The sequence below is a fragment of the Ambystoma mexicanum genome, chromosome 1q (assembly GCF_040938575.1).
Source record: "Ambystoma mexicanum isolate Mex_15411 chromosome 1q, UKY_AmexF1_1, whole genome shotgun sequence".
Classification (NCBI taxonomy): Eukaryota; Metazoa; Chordata; class Amphibia; order Caudata; family Ambystomatidae; genus Ambystoma; species Ambystoma mexicanum.
This window is the reverse complement of record NC_090922.1, coordinates 924,395,185-924,419,263: the sequence shown is the minus strand read 5'-3', so window position 1 is coordinate 924,419,263 and position 24,079 is coordinate 924,395,185. Positions and strand designations below refer to the sequence as shown.

The window sequence follows — 24,079 nt, the reverse complement described above, 5'->3', positions numbered from 1 at the left end:
ACTAAGGGAGGCTGACTTACAGGGATCTGGCATAGTCAAGGCACACATTGTTTGGATCATCTATGACTTAGAGAGTGAGTTTGTGTGAGGTGAAAGGAACCACTTTCCTTAGTTGGAAAAAGCACAGTTGCCACTAACACGTTTATCTGTCGGATAATAGCTGTTTTATCATCAAGATGGAAACCCAAATGCTTGTCCTTTTGCACTAAATATATAGGTTTGTTGAACAAGGGCTGCACTAATTTTATGTCGCATGATGGTGATCATGGTTTCGTATTCATAGAGTTTGAGGAAGTTGTTTTGCTACCATTTTACTACGTGGCTGTGGCATTGGCTACAGTGGAAATGACGAGGAGAATGGTTGAGTTGGTGACCATATCAAAAGCTGCTGGTAGGGCTACATAACCAGACACACTGCTGTTCTCTTGTCCAATATCAATTTGTTCCAGTGTTCAGTACAAGAATGTGTCTCCTACAAAAAAAGGATTTTGACCCCATGACGTTCAGCCTGAAGCTGGAGTTGTCTCATCTTCTTATAATTACCTAAAACCCGCACATTCCTACTCATAAAGGTTAAGTTATCTTCGGTTAACAGTATAGAAATATTCGTTGAGGATCAGTGTTTGTCTGAACGATGACCCAGGTGGCTGATAGAACGATCTAGCAGCCCTGCAATACCATTGGTTCAATACTGCCTCGAACTCAACCCACTCTGTGGACACCAAGCCTTTTATAACCTAATACCCAACATAACCCACTCCCACCCACATCCCTCCCACATCCCTCCCCCAATCAGAGGGATGGTAACCCCATATCCCTTTAACCAAATCTAAACCAATGGCATCAACGGGGGGCCTGTGAACTGGCCTGGTGGCGATGCTCCGGACCAAGGGGCAATTTAAGGATAAACATGGTGCCAAACAGTAACGACATGTGTAACTTGAAGAGGCTTTTGTATGAATGGGCATGGCACAGTCGCACAATGGTGAACCAATTTGTTCATGTTTGAGAGGAATAGTCTCACAGGTTACTGACACAGAGCGGTAACTGGTTTTGGTAACCTCTCAACAAGGCGACGTAACAGTCATACATAAGTGGTGTAGAGAGAGGTTTAGCCAGGGAAACGTTCATCAATGAACCTGGAGGCCTCTTCTGGAATTGTGAAGAAAAACACCTGGTTAGAGTGTTCAACTCTTAGCTTAGCAGGGTATAGCATGGAGTATTTAACTCCATGGTCTCTTAGTCTCTTCTTCACCGCCAAGAAGGTATTGCGCTCCCGTTCAACAGCCACTGAAAATTTGGGGTATAGGTGAGTTCTAGCGCCTCCCAACAGCAGTTCGCCCCTTAACTCTCGCAGCCCTGAGAAGGGAGTCACGATCTCGGAAATTCAGGACCCTGGCTATGATGGGCCGTGGGGGTGCGCCTGTTTTAGGTTTAGCTGTCAGGGCGCGGTGGGCCCTCTCTATAGCGAACTGATGAGATAGTTTGGGAGAGTCGAGGAGTGACAGCAGTGTGCGTTCGACATAGTCTTCCATCGGTTCATTGATGTCCTCTGGGACACCAATAATGCAAAGGTTATTTCGCCTCGACCTTGAGGACTCGGTTAGAAAGCGAGGAGACCTCTGCAGGGAGGGAGCCTAGGTGGTCCTCAGTGGCGCTCACTCTCGTCTCGATCTCAGCCACTCGGCCGTCAGTTCTCTCCATATGGGCGTTAATAGAGGATATGGTACCATTCATGTCACCCAGTTTACTATGGAGTGTAGTGAAGCCCTCACGGATGTACTCCATCCTTTTCTGAGAGTCTATAGGATCCGAGGTTGACGAGTTGGAGGGCTCTTGCTCAGGCGGATCCCCCAACGGTTTTGACGGGGTCTTCGTGAACATATTGATCGGGCATTGCTTCTTTCCCGCTCCCTTAGTCATGTCGGCGAATAGAGGGCAAGCACTGAGGATCTGGGAGACAGTAGTGGTGTGGGAAAAGGTTGGGAGGGGGGAGTCGCAGAAGGTAGACTGAAGGGCCACCTGAGAAGTTTCGGTCGACCAGGGACCCTCGAGGTGATGGTAGAATGTTAATTTGCAGTAGGCTGTGGAGTTCCTGGGTTACAATGGGTAATTGAAGGCGCGACTCTAGGGGAGTCACCCTGGTCAGCTGTAATATGTACGTGCCAAGTGCTCCGCAGAGGGATCCCCCCGGTGCAGACCGGCTTGGTGGAACAGTGCAAGTAATAGCAGTCAAAGGATTCTGGTCTGCAGGTAGGGTAAAGGACACAGTGTTCTCAGGGCCTTCTGCAGTTGAGTGAGCCAGGGAGGCCACCTTTTATGTCCGAGGGTAGTAGGGCCAGGTGTCCAAGGGCATAAGGTACAGCCTGCTGAGAGTAGGGAAGGCACCCCAGGCCAGGCGGTAGAGTGGCGGCAAGTGTTGGATAGCGGGAATCACCAGACACTTAGCTGTAGCGGATGATCCAGGTTTCACATGGCGTGGTGGGGGGGACCAACCCAGTGCACTGGCGCTGAATGTGGTTAGGACGTAAGCCCTGGGGGCCACAGCAGGTGTATGGCACAGGGGGCAGGAGGCAAGGGTCCACAAGATGTTTGCTGTCCAGATATTCGTAGTAATGTTGCAACCCAGACCGGGGGTTAGGCGGGTTTCAGACCTCATTGCCACTTATGAGTGTGCAGTGGCCATTTCCAGTGGTGTGGCGCACTAGTGGGGGTGCAGCCCGGGGACCCCGTGCTTCCAGAGTGGTGCCTGCTGGTTTGTGTTGGGGGCGGGAGCGCCAAGTTTCACAGGGTGTCAGGGGAGAGGAAGAGCATGGTCCCAGTCGAGCAGGTGCTGGCAGAGAGGAGCAGGGAATGCCGGCAGTGTCTGCAGGGGGACAGCGGTCTAGGGAGGAGTGACTGGCCCCACTGATGAACTGATCGGGCCCCACGGACTCACCGCAACATCCTCAGTGCAGTAGTGGCTTCAGAAACCATGTGGAACACACGCCGCGGGAAGTAGCTCGTCCGGAGCCCAAGGGGGGGCAGGGCAACAGCACGCCACCCAGGAGGGGTAACGGAGTGGATCGCTCTGCAGTCGGGACGGACTTCCAGGTCCTGGGGGGGGATATATGCGTGGGGGAACGGGTCAGCGTTTCTCTCCGTGTTACACCGCTCTGTGGGGGAGAGGAGAGCAACGCGCGCGCAGGGCACCCCTCCCCCACAGCAGGCCTCAAGTCCTCGGCACTGGTGGTGATTTCCCTGGAAGAGCGGGGCAGGGCAGGAAAGTGCCAGCCCACGGTCCAGCTTCCCAGGGCTGAGTATCGGTTCAGAGGCAAAGTCCCTGATGAAGAGAATATGAACCTCGAAACGCGTTGGGCCAACCTGAAAATAATAAAAAAGGAGAAGACATCTTTCCTCTAAAAACTAACAGAATTATTGTATGTCATTCTTTGGATGTATTGAATTACATATCACTGTCATTCTAAAAATTGTATACACTGTATGTGTGTAAAATACACAAAAAGTCTTCTCGAAACCAGTCAGACCTGTTTTTACATCTCCTTAGGCTTATTGCCTCATTGACAGTGTGCAGGGGACGCAGCTTTCCAAGCTTTGGATTTCTTCTGTTCTCTAGTATATTCCAGCCTAGATACCAAGGCTGAGTTTTCTCCCCTGCACCTCAAATTCTTGTCTGAAGTTATTTATCATTAAGCATTATAAAAGATATGTCTTTAATTGTCATTAACAATTTGGTGTGCAAGTGCATTTCAGCATCTTGGCTGGCATGGAAGTAAACCAGGTGGAAGTTGATGAAGTGGTGTTGACAAATCATCCTGTCAAGCGTTCATTGCTGACGCAAGAACTGTTTTAAACTGCTGCATAAGTGTTTTTATCTTCAGAATTAATATGTTGTTGCAGAAGCTTCCTGACAAAGACAATTTATGTTAATACTAATGAACTAGTGAAATATCCTTGGTTTATGTAAAGAAGATTGTTTTGAGTCTTATTATTACAAGTGGAAGGAACTATTGGGGCTTTTGTTGTTAAGTTGGAGTCACAGAGAACTGTGTTGAAACTTTAAAAAAAAAACATTTCCCTATTTCTTTTGGAACTGTGGAACAGAATCGTGCTTCCAGTTGTAGATAGACCACGCTATCTACAACTGGCTCTCACCAAATACTCTCCCTCCAGATCTTTACGCTCCTCCAGCACCAACTCTCTGCGTGTCAAGTGCTTCTCTAAACGGCGAGCTGGTGGCTGACCTCTCTCCTCGACTAGCTCCCTCCTCAGGAACATCCTCCCCCTTCCTCTCCATCTTGAGTCAGATCTCCTCAAATTCTGGAAGCTCCTCAAAATGTTCCTTTTCACCTCCTCCTCCTCCCTCTCACTCCCCTGCTAAAAAAAAACCCCAGAGGCTGGGATTAGTGACCAGGGCCCTTAATGTGCCGTTTTGGGTCCTGGCCTCCCCCCAACCCCCAATAGCCTTCAGCCTCTACCCACTCCCAGCACTTGCCATTGGCTCCCACCGGCCTGTGCTACCTCACAGGCCTGCACTTATTGTTTTTATCAGTTGACCACTCTTACCAAGTGATCTCTGCCAGGCACTTACTCCCTTGCACTTCCCTATCTGACACTCCTAGCACTTACCCCCCCTCATCCCTTCTCTCACTCTCTCTTTGCACTCTTTGCACTTGCATGCTCTGAATGCTCACAAGGCCTACTAGGACCGCCTCTCTTTTCTGCATTTTCTTAAATTATATTTGCCTTTCATTCCCATGTTCCCCCCCTTCTGCACTGTGGGCCCTTTGAAAAACAAATGTACTTGATGTATAAGCACCTTACAAATGCACAAACAAATAAAATAAAAAATCTGGGGAAGGCGACTTTCACCCAGATAATAAGGAGGGACTGTTATCATGTTATGGCCTTAACTGTTATATTTTTGTTGCTTTTGAACTGCCATGCATTACCTTGTTGAGTTACTGTATGTATAAGTATGTGGGACAGAGACCCTTTGTTAGTGTTTCCTTTAGTTTATTTTTGGCAGGGAAATCCTCATCAGGGTAGGGATAGGGATAGTGAGGCGTTTATCCAACCTTTGGAGTTAATAAAATGGCATCTTTTGATAAAACCTTCACAAAGTTGTCTGCCTCACATTTCTGACCCCTCACAATATTCTGTGTTGTGTTTCTGATATTAAAGAAGCTGGAGAGGCATTTTCTTAAAATTTCGTGTGAATCTGGCTGTGGTTTTGTATTCTAGTGATGTATACCATTCGAAGGGATTGTGTCCTCCGACGTATTCCACATCTATGACCCTAATCACCACAGCCGTGCTGCTTTGAAAAATTGTTGGCATCTGCGTCCTGCTTCGATGACGCCGATATGCCCTTTGAGGACCTCCTCCGATGGCCGACGTCATCAGATGTTATATGTAGGACGCAGGACGCACGTAGCCTCAGTTCTGTTTTTTCCGCAAACGTTTTCACTTCGGAATCTCGGCGCGCCTCGGTTCTTCTACCTGTTGAATCGGTTCTTCGTTCTTGGTTTCTTATAAGAATTATGTCTTCTTCTTCTTCTACCCCGAGGTCGGGCTTCAAGAAGTGATGCCAGTCTTTAACGTCGAAGGCCTTGCGGGAGCGAAAGAAGAAGCTTTCTGTAGGTAGGGTTTCCAAACATCATAAATCGAAATCCGCTGGGCTTTTGACTGACGATTCGAGGGGCGACTCTCCGTGTCGGCGTAAGTCCAGGGGGTCTCAGTCCCGGAGTGGTTCCCGCCATTCCTCTGCCTCTTCTAGGCACTCGCAGAAGCGCCGTCTACGGTCGCCTTCCCCGTCCTCGTCCGAGGACTCTGCCAGACGGCGGGTAGCTTGTCCCAACAAGCATTCATCTCCGGCGGAATGGGACGCATTTCGTAAGGAGATGATGGCGATTTTTGAATTGCAGAGCTCCGTTCTGCCCGCGACTTCGAGAGAAGCCGGCAAGGAACACGCTAGGGCCACCGCTCGCACTCCTTCGGGCTCGGGCAGTCGGCGCGATGTTCGGGAGCCGTCGAGGTTCCGATTGGACAAGGTAGATCGCTCTAGCCGTGCCCGCTCCAGGTCCCGGTCCTCGACGCCCTTGAGACCGTTGGAGCCTGTGAGGTAAGGACACGCTCGGGGCTCCGGCCTCAAAGCCGTTGTCGAAGCCGTCGGCGCCTCGTTCAGCGTTGATGCCGATTCCGTCGACGCCTTTTAAGGTGGCTTTATCTGAGGTGCCCCGGAGACTGGAGGAAACCCTGAGGAAGGCCTCGAGTAATTCAGTGAGGCCTGTGTTTGAGTATTTTTCTATACCCTCATCCAGGGATTTATTCCAGCCTTTGGATTACATCTCTGAGGTGGATGAAGGGTCAGATGTGGAGGGGTTTGTTCCTCCTGAGGTTCCTGATGACCTGTTGTCTGGTCATAGCCAATTGGAAGATCTTTGTCAATCTTTACATGACGCAACTGGTCTTGAATACCTCCCCGGAGGTTGAGTTTGGCAGGCCTGAGCCTGGTACACATGCTGACTCCTTTTACAGGCGCCTCATGTCGAGGGTGACGGAGTATCTGGGGTGGTCTGCTCCACCTGTGGATTTTCTGCAGGATGACCTGACAGATATCCTTGACCAAGGTCCACCCACTGACCCGGTGTTGCCATTTCATATGGCCTTACAAAGAAGGGTGGTGGCGGCTTTGACTGCTCCAGAGAGTCTTCCGGCAGTAGATAAGTCGTTACTGAAAAAATACCGTCCAGCCAGTGGCAACCACTGCTACTTGTCCACGCACCCCACTCTGGAGAGTTTGGTGGTACAAGCGGCTACAGCCCCAGCGAAGCAGGCGTCGTACCCTACAATCCCTCCTGATAGGGACGACAAACGCTTTGACGATTGGGCAAAGAAGGTATTTTCTTCTGGGGGTATGGCTTTAAAAGCAGCCAACTCCGTTTGTGCCCTTGCAAGATTCACTCACACTCTGGAATTGTGTATCTTTGGCGGCTGAACATATTCCCGAAGGGGAGGAACGGGATGGTTTTCTTGCCCTCGTTCAGGATGGCAAGGATGCCATGTGTGAATCCGTTCAGTCGGGTCTGGACATGGCAGACTGTGTCAGTCGGTCCATGGCGGCGAGCACTGTGATGCGCAGGTTTGCGTGGTTGCGGAAGTTGGGGTTTGCTCCTGATAAGCAGTCCCGGCTTCTCAACACACCCTTTGATGGTGACCATCTTTTTGGCAGAAAAGCTGACGAGAGCCTTGAGAGGTTGCAGACCTCCAAAGCTGCAGCAAAGTCGTTGGGCGCTGCAGTACGTCAAACTCTGCCTTTTCATCCTAGGGGACAGCAATGGAGGGGAGGTTCCTTTTGATACTACTCTTCCTTTGGTAGATGGAGGGGAGCTGCCAGTCAAAGGGGCCAAAGCAGGAGTACCAGAGGTGGTAAACAAAGTACTCGAGGTGCCAAAGCCGCTCGGGCAGTTGCCTCTTTGCCTTCAGGCACTGCCGCAGCCTCTTCCGCTCAGTCATGAGGCCATGTCCCATGGTTTGCCGGTTGGGGGAAGGCTGGCGCAGCATCTTGTAGAATGGCATGCCATTACTTCGGATGTGTGGGTTCTGGAGATCATAGCCCACGGCTACTGTCTTCCTTTCCAGCAGAGGCCTCACGACAATCCACCGGGGAAGCTCTCTTTGAAGAGTCCGGATCCGCTACTTGCGCAGGAAATCAAATCCCCGCTGGAGAAAGGTGCCATAGACCTGGTGCCTGAAGCTGAGAGGAACACAGGATGGTATTCCCCATATTTTTTGATCCCGAAAAAAGACGTGGGATTGAGACCCATCATGGACTTGCGTGGTTTGAACAAGCTCCTCAGGAAGGACAAGTTCAAGATGGTTACTCTCTCAAGTTCTCCAGGGCCTTCAACTTCAGGACTGGTTGGTGTCTCTCGACCTCAAGGATGCTTACTTTCATGTGCCGATTCATCACAAGCACAGGAAGTACCTGAGGTTCGCGGTTGGTGACTCACATTGTCAGTTTCCGGTCCTGCCATTCGGATTGACCTCCGCCCCGAGGGTCTTCATTAAGCTGATGGTGGTGGTGGCAGCGTATCCCAGGAGAGGGGGGATTCACGTCTACCCCTACCTGGACGATTGGTTGATCAGGGTGCGCTCTCCCGATCTAGTCCTGGATCATCTGTCAGTCACCTGCCACTCCCTTCACAGGCTGGGCTTCTCCCTCAACTTAAAGAAGTCCCACCTACCCAGCAACTCCAGTACATCGGAGCTATGCTCGACACATCCCTGGGGCAGTGTTCGCCTACCCAGGTGAGAGCTCATCACATTCTACCGATGGTGTACAAGCTTCAACATGCCCAGAGTCTCCCAGCGTTCCAGTTCTTGAGGTTGCTCGGCCTTATGGCATCCTGCATTTTACTGGTGCCAGAGGCCAGGTTGCAGATGAGATCTCTGAAATGGGCTCTCAAGATGCAGTGGTCGCAGTCCTCCGGCAGGATGTCAGATCCCGTTCAGGTGCCGCCCTCGGTCGCCCAGGATCTTCTGTGGTGGGCCGTCGAAGGCAATCTGATGAATGGGGCTCCATTTTGGCTACCCTGGCCGGAGGTAACGATCGTGACGGACGCATCCCTCACGGGATGGGGAGCACATGTCAATGAATTGACAGTCAGCGGTCGTTGGTCTCCGTCGGAGTCCTGACTCCATATCAATCTGTTGGAGCTGTGGCCCGTCAGTCTAGCCCTGAAGGCTTTTCTGCCGTCTGTGCGGGGGAAGAATGTCCTGATTCGGACGGACAATACAGTGGCCATGCATTACCTCAACAAAAAGGGGGGGGGCAGGGTCTCTCCCACTGTGCAGAGAGGCGATGCAGCTCTGGTTCTGGGCCATCTAGCAGGAAATTTCGATCTTGGCAGTTCATCTGGCTGGAGACGAAAACGAGGCGGCGGACGCTCTGACCAGGCAGAGCACGGTCTCTCACGAGTGGGAGCTGGCTCAGGAAGTTCTCTTGGAGATCTTCGCCCTTTGGGGGACCCCACAAGTGGATCTCTTCATCACCAGTGTCAACCAGAAGTGCGAAAGATTCTGCTCGTGGGAATTTCCCCCAAGAGGAGCCTTAGAGGACGCATTCGTAGTGGAGTGGTCCTTCCTACTGCTGTACGCGTTTCCTCCAGAGCCCTTTCATTCTGCAAGTGTCGCGGAGGTTACGGAGGTTCGGTTCCCGAATGATCCTCATTACTCCGGCATGGGCCAGGAGAGCGTGGTACCCGGACCTTCTCGACATGTCCATCTGCCCTCCACGACGTCTTCCCTATTGAGACGATCTGCTCTCACAGGAGGGGGGTTGGGTTCTCCATCCAGCGGTCAAGTCTTTCAGCCTTCATGCTTGGTATCTGAAAGTTTGGGGTAGAAGGATTGGTACTTCCCTGAAGACGTAATAGAGGTATTGCTTTTGGCGAGATGGTCTGCAACAAAGTCCCTGTACCGTTGGAGAAAGTTCTGCGACTGGTGCAGGGTGCAGAATGTGGATCCTTTTTCATGTTCCATTCCTGTGGTTCTGTCTTTTTTGCTTTCGTTAGCCCGCAAGGGCCTGCAAGTGGGTACCATTAAGGGTACCTGGCGGTGCTGTCCATATTTAAGCACTCGTCTGAGGAGTGTTCTTATTTTAAGATCCCTTTGATTTCTCAGTTTCTGAAAGGGCTAACTCCGGTGTTTCCGCCGTCGCCTTTCCAGGTGCCGGGATGGGATTTGAATTTGGTTTTAAAGTTCCTCATGGGAGCTCCGTTTGAGCCCTTACATTCTTGTCCTTTGAGACTGTTAACCTTTAAAACTGTATTTTTAGTTGCGGTTACTTCCGCACGCAGAGTGAACGAGTTGCAGGCACTTTCCGCCAAACCAGCCTTCACTGTGTTCCATAAGGACAGGGTTGTCCTTGGGGTTTGTCCTTCTTTTCTTCCAAAGGTTGTGTCGGAATTTCATTTGAGCCAGAAGGTAGTTCTTCCGGCGTCTATCCTCCTCTGCATCCTGGTAAGGAACAGGAGAGGCTCCATAGGTTGGATCCTAGGAGAGCTTTAAGTTTCTACATCTCACGCATGTCTCGGGTCAGAGTGGACGATCAGCTCTTTGTTGGATACGCTGGAAGGCATTTAGGTCAAGCTGTTTCTAAGCAGACCTTGTCCCGTTGGATCATCTTGTCAATCTCTGAATGCTACCTTCTGGCGGGTAAGGACCCTCCGGTAGGCTTGCGGGCCCATTCTACTAGGGGTGTGGCTGCCTCTACTGCTCTGCAGAGGGGTGTTCCCATTCGTAATATCCGTGAAGCAGCCACATGGGCCTCTGTCCATACTTTTGTAAGACACTACTCACTGGATTCTATCCATGGGCAAGATTTAGCCTTTGGTAAGGCGGTCCTCTATTCTGCAATTTGATTGGGCATTCTAAAATATCTAAATTCTTTTCCCACCTCTGTATGTTGGTACTGCTTTAGGAGTCTGTCCTAGACGTTGAATACGTCGGAGGACCCAATCCCTTCGAAGAACAAGTTACTTTCTTACCTGGTAATGTTCTTTTGATGGGATGCTCCTCCGACGTATTCCATATCGCACCCTCCCAGCCTGCCCCTCTGCAGAAATTATGCGATTTCAGCTTGCGTTTCCGCAAGGCTTTCTTTAGTCATACTGGCAGAAGATTGGTGCCACACATTCTGGGAAAAAACTACAACTGAGGCTACAGGCGTCGTGCGTCCTACATATAACATCTGATGACGTCAGCCGTCGGAGGAGGTCCTCGAAGGGCGTATCGACGTCATTGACGCAGGACGCAGACACCGAAAATTTTCCGAAGCAGCACAGCTGTGGTGATTACTGTCATAGATGTGGAATACGTCGGAGGAACCTCCCATCGAAAGAACGTTAACAGGTAAGAAAGGAACGTGTTCTTCTCAGGAGTGCCATGAGTGGTTTGGAACCGGATGGTGGAAACCAATATGGTATTCCCTTAGACTGTGTCTATATGTGGGAGCTGACTGATTAAGAGGTGCTGTTTTTGCTTGCTGAGTGTTGGGCAATTTCTGTTGGTTATGCATTAAAAAGCCATGTTTTCTATTTTTCCTGTATTTCATGTGGTCCTGCAATGTGTGAATTTCTTTTGGTAGCGCATTCCAAAGTTTTGGCAGATCCTCCTTGTCTTTCTCTGCAGAATGTAAACGTTATGTCATTTTTGGATCTTCTCTAGTTGGTTGGTAATGTGAGATTTTGCTTTGGGTGAACTCTGCCCATTGGCCGTGGTGGGCTCTGCGGAGGACGCAAACTGCCTGACATTGATTCTGTTTTAAATTGTAGCCAGTGCAATGCTCTAAGATCTGGTGTTATGTACTCTCTGGATGACTCGCTGTAATAATCTAGCAAATGGGCTTTGGATCCATTGTATTTTATTTGCTAAGCAGTATACCTACATGTAAATGCTGTTAGCATAATTGATTTTTGAGATAACCCAAAGGTATGATGGCCTATGTTCTGTGTGGGACAGTGTGCGTTATATAGCATAATTTGTCTGATTGGCTGTAGATTGTAGAAGCACTTTTTGACCATTGCATTAACCTGGGATTCCAACGTAAGGCTGTTGACCATTAGTTTACCAAGTTTTTGATCACTTTAGGCGTTTTAGGACAATTACACATTTCCTCAGGCCGTGGTGGGGGGTTTGTAGGCACAGTGTGATGCAAGACTATGATTATTTCTGTCTTATTTGGGTTTTTAGGGTGTTAGACGTCATCCTTCAATGTATTTGCGTGAGGCAGTTACTGAAGGTGGTGTTGGTGTTTTTGTAGAGGACTAGCATGTTCTCCACATAGTTGTAATAAGTGAGCCCATATGTTTTATGTACTTCATCAATGGGCGTATATAGATGTTGAAGAGGAGTCAAGAGAATCTTACTCCCTGAAGAACTCCACAAGTTATGGTCTGTGTTTTCAGGCTAAGTATTGAGCTAGGTCATATCTGCCCTGTTTGTTAAGGGGTGGTAGAGTCAAGTATCTTCAAGTTTTCTTATTAATGCGCTGTAGTTGATGTTGTTGAAGGCCACTAAGAGCTCAAGGAGTACGAGTGCTGTGGTGGTGTTTTCGTCCACAGGTATTTTGGGGTCGATCCAGATGGATACTAGTCAGAGTAAGTGCCTCTCCTATTCTTAAAACCAACTTGTGAGTGACCCAAAAGGGTATTAGATTATTGTACATGTGCAGAATAGAGCTGCATACAGGGTTTGTCTGAGTAGGGTATCTTTCAGGTAGGACTAGTGCTCCAGATGTGGTAAGTTTTAACTGTAAAGCAGAAATGCTTTCTAATAAATATGTCTTTGCACCAAGTTATTTAGGCACATCAGTGAAAGATACATTTTTACCTCTTCGGATTGGGCAGAAATAATACTTTCTTCCTGAGGCACTATGTGTGCTACTCGTCCAAACATATTGATGGAGCTGTGTGGGTGAAAGCAGATGGACAGGCTCCTATGTGACTGGTTCCTATTTTTGTTGGCAGTATTTGTACTCCCTATTTTTATATTTTGGGAGTATCTCCCTATCTTTAGGGAGTTAAAATGGCTGATACACCCATTATCTGTAAGACTGTACATGTCAGTAACCGGATGGGTCTTCTGGGTCTCCAGATGTATTTTTTAGAAGTGGTTTGACGTAGGCAGTCATGCTCTTGGTACGGTCCTGGTTTCAAATGTGTTGTTTATAAGTTTGCAAACGCAAAGTGACAGTGTTTCCTTTGTTAGATTTTCTGTGTAGATATCTGTGTGGCAGGGATACAGCAGAAAGCTGACTGTGTTGCTTACTTTCACCAATATTATGAAATCTCACACAGATAGTGGTTTAAACCTGTTGATCGTAGGGGTTGTGGGGTGACTTTTATTTGCCAGGTGCTTCAGTTTCTTCTGCATTGATTACCTCTTGCATATTTAAATCATTATGACTGAAAAGGTTTATATTCTGATAGTATAGTTTGGGGGTTGGTGACAGCTCTTTGCTGCTGGATGCAGGTTTTCTCATCACACTGATGATTTGGCTAAGTTCTTTTCTCCGGTTGACACATTTTGAGTAGTACGTTTTGTTTGCTTTTAGAATCTTTGCTTTGAAGTGGTAGATCAGTCTTTGCAAGACTACAGTATCTGGTTGATATGTTACTTTCATGCTTTTCTAGTATTACATTGCTTTATTTAGGGGTGTAAGAGTGTCTGTGAGCCATTAGCATGCTGTCTCTTTTTTTTTTTCTTCCTGAGAGGGTTATGTCTTTTAGTTCTGAATGGATGTCTAGTTCCGTAGTGTCTTCTGGTCGTAATAGGTCACATTCATGGGGGTTTGGCTTAATCTTTTCCATTAGGTTTCTGAATTTGTCAAGGTTTGTTTTCCAGCGTACTCACGGTTGTTAGGCCTTTGTGTGTTGGAAAATAGTAAAAGTTATCGTTCGATGATTTGCTCCAAAATACCTGAATCAGGTGGTAGCTATTGGGCCTTTTTCTGCTCCAAAATACCTGAAGCAGGTGGTAGTTATTAGACCTTTTTCTCGGAAGATTGTGTCGAGGGTGTGGCTTGCCTCATGACTCACTCCTTTGATCACTTGTTTGAGGTGGAAATCCGCCATGCAAGAGCAGAGATTTCTGGGTGCTGATTCTGTCTGCTCCTCAAACCATGTGTTGAAATCACAGAGGACGGTTAGCGTTTGTTATATCGCAAGGTTGGTAATTATGCCTGAAATTTTTTTCTGCAAACGTTGGGTTGTATATATGAGGGTGATCTGTTGATGAACGTTCTAAGACAGATGTTGTGGTCAAATGTATCAAAGGCAACAGCTGGTGTGCAAAATGATGTCCCAACCAGGGAACCAGGTTTGCGGGCAGCTTTGCATATTGTGGTAATTATATAATTGTCATCCCTTGGATTACAGGGTTCCACTAAGCAGAGGAACTGAGTGAGGAAAATTACACTTTACATGAGTGTAATCAGATTAATAAATGGCAGGCAGTTCACCTAACACTGGAAGTGGCATAGACAGGATGTGGCCTCAAGAGCAAGGCCCTCCTTCATTTTTCCAAGCCCAACCTGCGAGATCACATGCAGGAGAGTCGAGAAGTGTAAAAGAGACAGCTGCTGCTTTGCATAAGTCACCTGAATGCAGCCAACAGCATGCAGTTAAATAAGCACACTGAAAAGGGGCAGAAACAATAGTTTTGGGAACGGCAGACTATAGTATAGGAGGGGGGAAAAAACAAAGCAGCTTCTTAAGATAAAATAAAATGATGACACCTAAATGTTCGTGTCTTACATGCGTACTAGTGGAACCTGGGCATATAATTAAACACAATCCATCTTGTTGGCTAGTTTTCCTCTTCTTTGACTGCAGGATGTTCCATCTACAAAGTTCAAGTGGACATTTTGAGCTCTTTCATACATGGAGCACTTCGCTATGATGGAGAGCACTGATGCCCTGTGTGGAATGTGCCTGCTGCTAAAAACAAACGTGAATAATGCCCATTATTACCCGGCAACGCAAATCCACGGGATACACTTGTTGTGGATTGGCTCGTTTCCGAGCCATACCACAGTGTAATCCCATGGACGCACTTGCGTACTCCCTTCTCCCCTTCCATGGCGGCCGTTTTCTTTGTTTGCTATGGCCGCCACAGAAACAGAAAACGAGACTGTTTTCTGTCCGCGGCGGCCATTTTTTTGTAACTTTTTCAAACTTTTTAAACTGGCGGGGTACTGCTGCCAATAAGCCCTTCGACGGTGGGCCATTACTGCCCACGGTGAAACACTATTGATATTGATATTTTATTTCTATCGCGCTCGTACACAAGTGTTTCAGAGTGTGACAAGGAAAGGGAGAAGAACAGGGGAGAACAAAAACAACAATCTTACTAGGCCAGTGACATTGATAACGTGCAATTGCATGGGAGGGGGGAAGGGGAAAAGTGCATGGAAGGGAGGAGAAGTGGAAAGTGCGGACAAAGTTGAAACATATAAATAATAATAAATAAATAAGGCAACAAACAGTGGTAGTGCAGCCAGCAATTGGCTAGTGCTGGGTTTGAAGCAGGGTAGGTCTGATAAGTGCACAAAGAAAAGGGGGGGCTGTATGGGTACAGATACAGACCCCTGTGCAAGTGGTGGCCCGAGGCAGTGCACGAGTGTGGCAGGGTGAGCAGGTACCTGGGCCCGGAGGACAGTTGGTGGCCAGGTGCACAGTGCCAAGAGAGAACAGATCATGGGAGCGGGGGAGCAAATGCAGAAGCAAAGAGGAAGGTCTTGAGGTGCTTCCGGAACCGGAAATGGTTCTCCTCACATTTTAGAGTGGCAGGGAGGCTGTTCAGAGGGAGGCCCCATCCGAAGACCGAGATCTACCCCTAGCTCGTTTCTTTGGAAAACGACTGACCCTGAGGGAGTTGGTGGAAGAGGAGTGAAGAGCTCGAGAGGAGAGGTATTTGCAGAGAGATAGCTGAAGGTATTTTGGACCAAGGCCCCCGAAAGCCTTGTGGACGATGCAGAGGGTTTTGAATGTAATCCTTGCATCCACTGGGAGCCAATGGAGAGATTTCAGAGCTGGAGAGATACTATCCCAGGGCTTGAGGCCAAGGACAAGTCTTGCAGTCCTGTTCTGGATTAGTTGCAGAGGGCAGAGTGTAGAGGCAGGTAGATTTAGAAAGAGGCTGTTACAGTAGTCCAACCTAGAGAGAACCAGAGCTTACGAGACCACTAGCTTCTGGGGGAAGGAGAGGAAAGGAAGAGTACCTCTGAGGAGATGTAGTAGGAGGTTTGACTTTTTAGAGACCTCTGAGATGTGGGCAGAGAAGGAAAGTATGGAGTCAAAGATGACCCTGAGGTTCTTAGCCTTGCAGGTGGGGGTAGGAGTAGGGCCAAGGGAGGCCGGCCAGAGTGTGAGGGGAAAGGATGGTGAAGGAGTGCTGATGAAAAGTATCTCCGTCTTGCTGGCATTCAGACAAAGATCATTGGCTGTACACCATTCTTGAATGGCAATTAGGCAATCAGAGATGAGCGAGGGATAGGAGGTGGCCAAGGCTAGTCTGAAAATGAGTTGTGTCGTCAGTGTAGCACTGGAAATTTGAGGAGAAAATGGCAATGCAGAGGGCGAGAGTTGCCAGGTATTGGTTGAAAAGCCAGGGCGAGAGGTTAGACCCCTGAGGAACACCACAGGTAGAGAGGAAGATAGATGATCGGAAGGACCCAAGTTGGACCTGGGAAGGTCGATCAGAGAGGAAAGAGGTCAGCCAGGCCAGAGCCTGATCAGTGATGCCCAGGTTATCACGGAGGTGGTTGAGCAGGATGGTATGGTTGACCGTGCCGAAGGCAGAGTAGAGATCGCGGAGGATGAGGACAGAGGGAATGTTAGAGCCAAGGTTGGAGAGTAGATCTTCACGGATGTTCAGGAGAGCAGTTTCCGTGCCTCTGGCAGCTCTGAAGCCGGATTGGTGGCTATGGAGACAGCCAACAGAATAAGAATGTAGGTTAAGCTGAGAGATGGCCAACTTTTCCAGCAGTTTGCCCAGAAAGGGCGTAATGGACATTGGGGCGATAGTTAGCCAGACAAGAAGGATCAGCTGTGGGTTTCCTGAGATGAGGATGGACAAGGGAGTGCCTCAGAGAAGAGGGGAAGGATACTGAGGCAAAGGAGTGGTTGCATAAAGTCAGCAAGGACCAGAGCGAGGGTGTCAATGTGGTCCTTGATGGTTTTAGAGGAACAGCGATTAACCTGTTTTGACGAGGCTTTCATAGATCGGACTTGTCTAGCAACCTCATCAGGGGAGAAAAGAGGAAAGGACGAGAAGGAGGGTGGGGGATGGCTGAAGGAGGGTCAGCAAGCACAGATGGAGAGGGGAGAGCAGGGGGAGGGCCTATGAGGGTGGACAGGATGTCCTGGGTTTTTGAGATAAAGTGAGAGCCAAGGACATTGCTAAGAGCCTGGGTGGCAACAGGAGGAGTAGAGATTGCAGAAGGGTTGGCCAGCTCCTTGCGGATTTTAAAGCATTCATCCAAGTTGTTAGATGACGCAGAGACACAAGCTTTAATGTGGACTCTCTTCTTGGTGAGGACAGAGAGTCGGTATTGCCTTTGGAGCAGGCGACAGGCCAGTTTGTCAGAGGATGAACAAGAAGCCCTCCATTTCCTCTTAGCTGCCCTACACTTACGTTTAAGTGTAGCTAGGTCAGAGTCATACCAGGAATTGGAGTAGGCTTTGGACTTGAAACGGATCCTCATGACAGGGGCAAGAGCATCAAGAGTATCAGAAATTGAAGAGTAGAGCAGAGATGGGGCTGTGTCAGGATGTGAGACAGCCAGAGGTGGGGGGGGAGGGGTGAGAAGGTGGCGCGAAAGCCTCAACTGAGACACGCTTCATCGGACGGATGTCTGAGAAGGCAGGTGTCACTGTTGTGGTAGGCTTGGCTTTGGGGAAGAGAGGGAGGGATGAGAGGAGAGGAGGGAGTGATTGTTCCAGGAGTGAGGAGTGGTCAGAGGGATGGAGAGGGGGAGGTCAGAGGAGATCAAGACATTGAGTGTTAGCCCTGCAGAGTGAGTCGGCCCAGAGGGAAGGATGGACAGGGAGAGGGAGCCGCAGAGGTCACGGAAGAGTACAGAGGAGGAACAAGGAGAGTCTAAATGGATATTGGGGTCACCGAGGAGGAGGAGCTGAGTGGTAGAGGCCAGGAGGGAGGAGGAGAGGTTTGCCTACTCAGAGAGAAATGAGGTGATTTTACCAAGAGGCCGGTATATGGTAGCAACAGTAAGAGAATGGGTAGGAGAGAGACAGAGTCCACAGACATGGCACTCAAGAGGAGTAGGTCTCAATGGGACTGACAGAGGCAGGAATCCACTCAGGAAACATCAGGGCAACCCTTCCCCCCACACTGGACCGGGAGGATCTGGGTGTGGAGAGGATCTTGTGGCCATCAGGGAGGAGAGTGTCAAAGCTCATGACCGAGATGGCTGTGAACCATGTCTCAGTAAGACCAAGGACATCAAGGTCTAGTTCTTCAGGGAGGTGGCAGATGTCAGAGGAGTGTTTGACAGTAGAGCGAGAGTTGAGAGTGGCAATATGAAGAAGGTTGCCAGCCTTAAAGACCTTCCGGGGAGGGGTACAGATCAGAGGTATGCCCTGCGGAGGAGAAAGAGCCGTAGGAGGGGGTAGAGGAGGAGAGAGAGGGCAAGGTAGCCAGGGGGGGAGAGGAGGGGACAGCAGGAGATGAGAGGAAATTGATGAGGCAAGGGAAGCACCTATCTAAGAGGAGGAGATTGGCCGGAGGGCCTTGGACCATGACAGTGCCGTTAAGATAGACATTAATGATGAGAAACAGGATGTCGGTGAGGGTCTGTCTGGAGGAAGTATTGGAATAGGTGTCGGCGATATGAAGACCAGGGTTAGCGGCCAAGATATCCTTTTTAAACTTCTTCTTACCAGACTTAGAGAAGGGAAGGATAGTCAATGGAGAAGCAGTTTGAAAAGATAGGAGAAACAGATAACGCCATGGCCTGGTAGAGAGAGGAGGCAGTAGTAGAAATATACAAGATCAGAGGTAAGGAACAGTCACTGGGCTAGCAGGTTACAATTTGAGAGCCGAAGTAAGGTGGGGAAAAAAACACAGCCAATTTTGATTTACAGAAACACACCCAAATTTGACTTTCTGGTACACACCCAGATTTGACTTTCCCAAACACACCCAGATTTGACTTTCCCAAACACACCCAGACACACCCAGATTTGACTTTCCTAAACACACCCAGATTTGACTTTCCTAAACACACCCAGATTTGACTTTCAAGGCAATTTCTTAGGCAATCTATAGCTATAAGAATGCGCCCCCGCCCCGTAGCAAGCATGTCCCTGAGGTATCATGCATTTGCCCTTCCCTCTCAGGGAACAAAGGATAGTTTCTTTCTTACGTGGAGTTGCAAGGCTGCAAGCAACACAAAGACAGGGCATTTTATACACACTGCTCTTCCTCTCAACGAGCAACGCTTGCAGGGTGTGTGGCCCTTTCATGAGACGTTGTCTAAACAGCAACCACAGGAGCTGATGGGAAGACAAGCCGTGGGATGCTCGGGTATCTCCACAGACCCACGGAGAGCAGCAAGAAGCTGGAGGCCGGGGTGGGGTGTGCAGAAGAGAAGGAATGGGAGAAAGCGGGGGTGGTAGGTAGCCGCACATGGAACCAAACACTACCATACTACCATAAATTGGCAGCAGCTCAATACGCGATTTCATCACCAATGGGATGCTGGCAGCACTCTGGCTCAAAATGTGTCTGGTAGCTAACATCCTGTACATCTTTCAATGAGTTTTATTTTTTAAACTGCCATAAAAGGGAGCACCCAATTAAATTGTAGGACACATCGAGATATTTCATAGCAGTGCCAAAGAAAACCAAACGGGCAAAATACACAAAATAATACCGTGTACTCTGTTGTAAGCATTTTAGAACATGAATATGCCCCACACAAAAAATGTTGAATTACATTGGGAAAAATATTAACCACATACCACACCATTTTGTGCAAATAGCAATACTGAGATTAAAATCAGTGTGCTTTTTCATCAACATAATAAGTATAGTGAAAAGATTATATTTGAAGCTCTCCTTGACACAACAAGAAGGGAAATTATACAGTCCTGTTTTTTTTATTTCCATTCTGGGACTTGTAATTCCACTTCTCCTATTATAAAACTCGGACTTCAAGTCGCGGAATGCAAAGACACCTACAGATTGGAATGGGTCATGTTGGCAAATATGCGGTCAGTGTGTGCTTTTTAAACAAGTTTTATTTGATGTCTTACAGTAAAGCATTTTCTTTAATAAACATTGATTTATGTGGGCTCCTTGACCGAACGATTAAAACTACCAAACGCTAAAGGCATACAAGCATTTAACAGGTTAATATTCCATTTGGTTAAACCGGGGCGGATGAGGGAGTTACAATGTCCACAATGTTAGCAAGCAGCAACTTTAGGCAGCAAATTATAAACCCGAAATGTTGAGCATGAATATGATTCATACCTTTTCATTCCAAAGTCGTCTGTGATTTAGCCCTCAGATCGGACATATGCACCCCAGTCTTTTATATCGCGCCTCTTTATGTTGTTCAGTGAACAGCCTGTAGCCAAACAGTTTTGGCCAAATGGGAAAGCCTATATTAGAGCCAGAAGGCCCACATTCTAAAGACAGGAACTTTGCTACTACGCTTTACCTGCCCCTTCCTTCCCTTTCTACTCCAATATGCTTTCATGAATGTGCCCATTGAATGGATGCTTGGTTTATTTCTATGACCTCCACATTTGGAGAATACGTGTGCAAGGACCTAATAATGGGGCCAAAATCACACCATTTTATTCCAATGAAGATGCCCGGCATAGAATGCATCTTTTCTTATATTCTGTAGTTTGGCCAAGAGATGATTAATATGGGTTAGTGACTAGTCTTTCTGATTTTCATAAAACATGTTCACTCATCTTAAACTTTATTTCTAAGCACTCCAACATTTAGAAAGCACAAGTTCCAGGTGCGAGTGATTTGTCCAAGATCACCCAAGTTAGTTCAAGTGGCAAATCTGGGATTGCAATTGTCATTTTCTGTTTACAAAGTTGACAATCTATCCACTAGACCTCTACTTTCCTTCTTTCTCCCCCAGCCTCTTCCCCCTCGTATTGCCTTTCCTCATCTGTGTTAGTGGATATTGGAGCCGTGAAGTAGGAAAATGGATATGTGCTCTGGGATGTAAAGAGTTGCAGGGTCTTTGTGGCGTGGAAGCTGAAGGGGGACGGGGGAGGGGGTGATTTGTGTGCAGTTTGTGGTAGATGGTAGTATAGTAATGCCTGTGTGACGGTTTGGTGGATTAAGAGTGGGGAACACCCTGTGAAGATGTGTGGGAAAGTGTCTTTGGGCCTTGTCAGGCAGAGAGAATGTGCACGTGGGGCTGTTGATGGACGCTAGGTGTGTGCGCCTGTGAATGGGTGGGGGTTAGAGGTAGGTCTGTTGGCTTATGGGATGTATCTTTGTTTTTAGGTGGGAATGGAATTTGAAGATGCGACCGATGGTGGGGGCCATGTGTGGTAGGATAGGGCTGCATCTTTAGGGGATGAAGGGGTCAGGGTGGGTTGGACAGATGAGCAATAACACGTCTCACCAGTCCGATTTGTAATTATTGCCAAACCCTCTCGACACTTATGGCTAATCCAGTGTGATGGTTTTTATTTATATTTGTGCATAAAATCAATATTGCTAATTCCCTGCCATCATAGAACACTCCCTACCGGGCCATCCAGGCCACTCCTGGTTGGGTTCAACTTCACTCTGTTCTAAACCTTCATGCGGGTCATGTTAGCCAGTGCACTTTAGAATAAGCATTGGTAATCCCAACATTTTTGTGTAGGCTTGGTAAAGGCATTTGCGAGGCACAGTTGAAGTGGTATTAACTACCCATTGTTGGTAGCAGGTGCAAAATGGTGCGGGCACCTGAGCATCTAATAGCAGTGCCTGTCACAAGCTTAAAACGTATGCACAACCCAAAAAAGCTGGCTTTGACAATGCTTGTTTTTAACAGGACCTCAGTGGAAGACATGCAGAGTGCTTATTCATCGAGTGGCAGAAGGCAGGTCTGGTATGACATATTACACCAGTAACATGTTTAAAACTCCACTCTCTACTCTGCTATATCTGATACTCTTGATATCCTTGCCCCTGTTATGAGAATCCGCCTGAAGCCCAGAGCCAAATGTAACTCCTGGTATGACTCGGATCTCGTCACCCTTAAACGCTTGTGCAGGGTGGCAGAGAGGAAATGGCGTGCTTCATGTTCATCCTCTGACAAACTGGCCTGTCGCCTGCTCCAAAGGCAATACCGGCTCTCCGTTCTCACCAAGAAGAGAGCCCTTATCCAAGCCTGCATCACTGCGGCACCTAACAATTCGGCTGAACTCTTTAAAATCTGCAAGGAGCTGGCCAACCCTGCTGCAGTCTCTACCTCTCCTGTCCCCTCCCAGGCCCTCTGTACGGCACTGGCCTCTCACTTCATTTAAAAAACTCAGGACATCTTGTCCTCACTCTCCTCCCATCACCTCCCCCCCTCTATCCCCTGCCCATCCTCTGGCCCTTCTGCAGCCACCCCTCCTCTCTCCTTCTCTGCCTTTCCCCTTTTTTCTGCTGATGAGGTTTCGAGACAAGTCCGATCTATGAAAGTCTTGTCAACACAGGTCCACCCCTGCTCCTCCAAAACTATTAAGGACCACATCGACTCCTTGGCTCCTGCCCTTGCTGACTTCTGCAATCACTCCTTTGCCTCTGGAGTCTTCCCATCCCCTCTCAAGCACTCCCTTGTGCACCCCCTTCTTAAGAAACCCTCTTCCGACCCGTCCTGCCCAGCTAACTATCGCCCTATCTCTATCACTCCTTTCCTGGGCAAGCTCCTGGAGAAACTTGCCCTCTCCCAGCTTAATCTCCATGCTGAATCTGTTGGTAGCCTTCATGACCTTCAGTCTGGCTTCAGAGCTGCCAGAAGCACGGAAACTGCTCTCCTGAACATCCGTGAGGACCTGCTCTCGAACCTTGACTCTAACATTCCATGTGTTCTCATTTTGCTTGATCTCTCTTCTGCCTTTGATACTGTCAACCATACCATCTTGATCAACCGTCTCCGTGATAACCTGGGTATCACTGGTCAGGCTCTGGCTTGGCTGACCTCTTTCCTCTCAAATCGACCCTCCCAGGTCCAACTGGGGTCTTTCCTGTCTGACATCTTTTTCTCTACCTGTGGTGTCCCCAGGGTTCTAACCTCTCTCCCTGGCTGTTCAACCAGTATCTGGCACTTCTCGCCCACCGCATCGCTGTTCTCTGCCTCAACTTTCAGTGCTATGCGGATGATATCCAGCTCATTTTCAGGCTACCCTCGGCCTCCTCTTCTCCTTCCCTCATCTCTGACTGTCTTTCTGCTATCCAGGAATGGTGTGCCGCCAACGACCTCTGCCTTAATGCCAGTAAGACCGAGATTCTACTCATCGGCACACCCACTCCCTCCTTCCCTGCAGCTCTCTGGCCGGCCTCTCTTGGCCCTCTTCCTGCTCCTACCTGCAAGGCAAAAAACCTCGGGGTCATCTTCGACTCCACACTCTCCTTCTCTCCTCACATTTCTGACGTTTCTAAGAAGTCACACTACCAGCTGCACCTCCTCAGAGGTATCATTCCTTTCCTCTCCTTCCCCCAGAAGCTCACTGTCTCCAGAGCCCTGGTTCTCTCGAAGCTGGACTACTGTAACAGCCTCTATCTAAATCTGCCTGCCTCTACTCTCCGCCCTCTGCAACTCATCCAGAACAGGACTGCGAGACTTGTCCTTGGCCTCAAGCCCAGGGACCGTATCTCTCCAGGACTGAAATCGCTACACTGACTCCCTGTGGCTGCGAGGATTAAGTTCAAAACCCTCTGCATTGTCCACAAGGCCTTCTGGGGCCTGGGGCCAAATTACCTTCAACTCTCCCTTGCTAAATATCTTCCTTCTCAAGCACTTCGCTCTTCCGCCTCCAACTCCCTCAGGGTCAGCCGCTTCTCCAAGCAACGAGTTGGGGGGAGATCTCTCTCTGCAGCAGGGGCCTCCCTCTGGAACAACCTTCCTGCCTCCCTGAAACTTGAGGAGAACCATCTCTGGATCCGGAAGCACCTCAAAACCTTCCTCTTTGCTTCTGCTTTCTCTCTCCCTCTCCCCTGCTAAATCACTGAAACTGTACTGAATCAGCAACTGGGCCACTCGCCAATCTCGGTCCTTGGCCCAGCCACTCTCCTCTGCACTGCCTTCCTGGCAACCCCTGCACTGCGGGACTGTCTCTGTATCCCTACAGCCCCCCTTCCCAGCACTTGTCTGCACTTATCTTGCACTTGCCACCAGCTGGCCCTTATTATTTATCTTGTTCATTACTAACCCTGTACTGCACTTTCCCCTCTCCCTTTCCCCCTTGCACTTTTCCCGTCCCCCTACCCATGCACTTGCGCGATCTGAATGACACCTGGCCTAGTAGGATCGTTGTCT

The 24,079-nt window shown here is 48.8% G+C and overlaps 1 protein-coding gene across 4 annotated transcripts in view; it reads left to right on the top strand.

The window, feature by feature from the left end:
- LOC138538879 (glyoxal reductase-like) overlaps positions 1-24,079 on the top strand; it is a 1,290,729-nt gene that overhangs the window by 293,590 nt on the left and 973,060 nt on the right. The gene's annotated exons all lie outside the window — the stretch shown is intronic.